The sequence below is a fragment of the Cervus canadensis genome, chromosome 32 (assembly GCF_019320065.1).
Source record: "Cervus canadensis isolate Bull #8, Minnesota chromosome 32, ASM1932006v1, whole genome shotgun sequence".
Lineage (NCBI taxonomy): Eukaryota > Metazoa > Chordata > Mammalia > Artiodactyla > Cervidae > Cervus > Cervus canadensis.
This window is the reverse complement of record NC_057417.1, coordinates 34,985,566-34,989,233: the sequence shown is the minus strand read 5'-3', so window position 1 is coordinate 34,989,233 and position 3,668 is coordinate 34,985,566.

Sequence of the window (3,668 nt, the reverse complement as noted above, 5' to 3'; positions counted from 1 at the left end):
TGCACTTCATTTTCAAACATTTTACTGTTTCTTTTTAATTTCACTCAGTGTAAGTACAGAATAAAACCTTTTTAAACATTTAAGATATTGAAAACCCATATACGGATGTATAACGGGAATGCTCCGGCCATCAAATAAATTTAAGTAGAAGCAATTGTAATTTTAAGCTCCCAAGTATTATCCCCTTCAGACATTAAGGCAGCATCAGAAACCGTCAGATGAAAGTGTGAGGAGGAGAGGCTGGAGGGCCCCTGCCCCAGGACAGGGGAGAACCAGCCCAGCAGGGCCCAGCAGCAGCAAGCGGCGGGCACTACCACCCCTCCCAGCCCCCACCCCGTGGGCCCAAGCAGAATCACCCTTGGAGGCCAGAGTGCCCCTCAAGAGGTGCCCCCTGCCAGCTCTGTCCCCTCCACCCAGGGCCCACCCTCTCTCCCCAGCTGGACACAGGGGCTCCTTCCTGCCCAAGTCATCCACTGCAGCCAAGGTGCTTTCAGCTCTGCCTCACTGGGGTGGGCACCCAGCGAGCTCCCAGGCCTTGGGGAGGGGGTCTCTGGAGATCATGCCCTGTCCCTCCTTCGGGGCCTGAGGAACAGGGCTGAGGCTCTCCCCTCCACCCCAACCCCCAGCATAACTCCCGCCTGGCTGCATCCCCTTTCCCGAGGAATCCAAGCCCCGAGTTTAATGAGTCGTGAAGTGTGAGAACTTCCTGAGACCGCAGCACCCCTGATGCCAAATCCAGATGTGCGGGCGGGAGGGGCTGGGCCTCCAGCTTCCTTGAGGATGAGCTGCCCTGGTCTGTCCGAAGCGTCCAGGTTCCTGCCGTCCGGGCCCTGAATCGGAAACAGGCAGCCTCTCCACTGAGAAATTACTCTTTTTATTTCATGTAGCGTTCCTGGTGCCCTATTTCACGGCACCGACAAACGGAATATTACTTTTAAAACAGTATGAAATACCAGGTCCTGTCCTCTGCCTTTTCGGGGGAATTGTTTTCACTGAATGGTGAGAAGCCCTGGTGTTTCTTTTGGGGACTGAGCGGTGGGTCCCAGGGAGGAAGAGGAAAATTCTCGGGGGTTGTCCTGGAGTCCGGCAAGCCCCCAAGTGCCGGTCACTCGATGGTGCCCCTTGACTGCCTGCCTCGCCACCGGCGGTAAAGGTGTCTTGGATGCGACTCACCATCCAACGTACAGCACGTTTTCCAGGCTGCTTCTGCATGTTAATTAGCATTCTTTATTACCCACTCGGAGCCTGGTCTAGGGAGTGACTATTTACAAGGTCATCTATTACCTGTAATCTGCCTGCCTCCCGAGGTCTGTCCCGATCTCATGGAGGAGTCCCTCTGACCTGCAAGAGACAGACTTTGCCCCTCCTCTCCTCCCGTCCTCCCCCGATGAGTGCTCCCTCTGCCAGCCCTCCTAGCAGACAGCTTTGTTTTCTGGTGTGCTGTGGTCAGGGCTGGGGAAGACTCTGCAAGACGGCTTCCTCTGGACAATTTCCGCCCCTCAGCTGGCGCTTAGACGGCTGCCCTCTTTTGCCTCCAGCCAGTAAGAGGAGGCCCAGGCCTGAGTTCTAGAGCCGCCTGCAACGCCGTCCCCAGGCGCTGGAGCCGCCAGCAGGGGGGTGATGGTGACCCAAGTGACCCCACACTAGTCTGGGGGTACTTTAGGGGTTGTGTGTGGGGTGGGGAGAAGTGAGGCCTTCCGCATGCCATGAACCAGACAGAAGCTAAGCTCTAGGAACATCCCCACTGCTCCCGCCTACGGTCTTCTTTCTTCCCAATGTGGCTGTCCCTTGGAGGAGGGGAAGGGGTAGCTGTGTGATGGCCACACTCAGGAGCTGGCTTTACCTCCCCAGGGCGGGGCCAGGCAGAGTCCAGGAAAGACCCACTAGTGAAAGTGGCCTGTATGATGCATTTTTCCCCTGATCCACTTAAACTAAAAACAAAACACAAGGGCTGTGGGAGAGGCGTCCAGGCTCCACCTCATGTCCAGCCAGCCTTGTGGACCTGCTGGGCCTTCCAAAGGCATTGAGTGGCAGGGGTCTCCACGAGGGACCTGCACTTGGATTTAGATTTCTGTGGATTTGGATCCAAGACCTCCCAGCTTCTGAGTCAGGAAAACCCCTCGCCAGGGTCTCCACTTGGGTCCCACCCCATGCAAACCCCACTCTTGCTGGAGTTTCCTGTGAACAACTACTCACTAGAGTTAAAACTCTCCAAAAAAAAAAAAAAAGATAAAGTGATTTAAAGATAATTAATTGCATTAAACTATTGACTAACTACCTCGCTCAATAGTAATTCATTTAGAGAATATTAAAATCGGAGGAACAATAATAAAATTGATGCCAATTCCCACAGGGAGGGAGATGGCCAGCAAATTGGATCCTTTTCTTAATCTGGCGTAAATAATAACAAGTCTGCTCCCCTTCTCTCAGGCCAATTCCCCCATCATTTATTCCAGACTCTAAAGCCGGGTTTCATAATTGATATCAGTTACTCAATGAGTGCTTTCCCATTTGTTCTTGTTATCCATGATAATTGCGAAGTTCAGCCTCTCTCTGAGTTGAGATTCGGGCTGCACGGTGGAGGCCTGCCTGGTTCCTCCAGCTCAGGAGCTCATTGCCGGGCTAGGGGTGGGGGGCTCTGGCTGCTCCAGATCTGAGGTCTCTCCTTCCTGACAGTCTGTCACAGGCCTCCGGCCTGTCCTGGGAGAGCGCTTCAGGGAACTGACCACAGTGGCTGGACAGTGCCTGGACCTTCCTCACCACCCAGAGCCCAGCACCATCCGCCATCTGAGAAGATGCCCTCAGCAGCAAACCCAGGGCGGAGAGTTCCAGCGACAATCGGTTTTTGTTTGAAAATCGGTGGGTGGAAGCGATGAACCCCAGGCAACACCTGGGAAAAAAATCTGGAGAAGCCAGGAGGAAAATTTGGGAGACAGAGGAAAGGGGGGCTGAGGAGGGACGCTTGACTGAGGGGGGCCTGGCAGGGGAGGGTTACACACCTGCTCCCAACCCACCTCTTAAACCGCCTGGACACTGGAGGGACACAGGCACTGGGCCGGAGCCCTGACGGCGGGTCTGGTCCCGGAGATGACTCTTTCGTTATTTATTCACTTATTTATTCATTTATAAAGTGTTTACTTAGCTCGGTGCAGCTGTAACATCTCATTTACAGCGTGGCCTCGGGGCATAGAAACAATTGGCAACAAAAGAGTAACCCCGGAGAATCAGAGAAACACAGACACACACAACAACAGGAGATGGGCTGGGGGTGGGGGAGAGGCCAGCGAGGAGCTGCGCGGACCGCTGGACAGCGAGTGGACGCGGGGAGACCCCTGGGCAGGCCTGGGACAGGGGTGGGCAGCGGGTCTCCAGACGGCGGGCGGGGCCAAGGGGGCGTCCTTGGGAGCCCACCCAGGACTGTGTGCGGGCCCGGAGGTGTGCATTCATGGGGGTCGGCTCCACGAGCCTGGGGTGCCTTTAGAGAGGATGGGACCTGCCTGGGATCTGGAGACGGCGGTGGCCAAGCGGAATCGCCCCCTCAAATCGCCCCGGCCTCGGATGCGACGGTCGCGGAGGGCGAGCAGCCCTGCTTCTCTTGGGCTCCAGCCCGACCTTTCGAAGCCGGTTCCCCGGGAAGCCCTTTGCGTCCCGTGCGATGCCGGCGCGGG